This window comes from Eurypyga helias, unplaced genomic scaffold (assembly GCF_000690775.1).
Source record: "Eurypyga helias isolate BGI_N326 unplaced genomic scaffold, ASM69077v1 scaffold21270, whole genome shotgun sequence".
Lineage (NCBI taxonomy): Eukaryota > Metazoa > Chordata > Aves > Eurypygiformes > Eurypygidae > Eurypyga > Eurypyga helias.
In genome coordinates, this window is record NW_010226575.1 from 1,091 (window position 1) to 1,483 (window position 393).

Sequence of the window (393 nt, forward strand, 5' to 3'; positions counted from 1 at the left end):
CTGCCGCTCAATGTCGTCCCCAGCCAGCTCCGGGGGCTGCGCTGGAAGGCGTCTGGCTGCAGCAGCGTGGCAACGCGTGCCAACCCCCTCCCCACTTCCCACTGCCTCGACAGCAGGTTCGGAGGAAGCTGCACCCGGCTGGCATGAGCCCCGTCCCCTCGCTTCGCCCGCGGGTGACTTCAGATGGATGGCGTTTATGATGTTCTCCAGGGGCCCCCGGCTGCGGAACAGGCTCAGGCCAAGGTCACTGCACGCAATCAGGGAGCTGCAAATTAAAACCAGCTCCAGATAAGCCGAAGACAAAAGGCTTACGCTACACCAGCCAGGAACACCTTGGGGTTTGCTTTGCTGCTTCTCCAGGAGCCACGGCACGCCTGCCATGCCCTGTGGCAA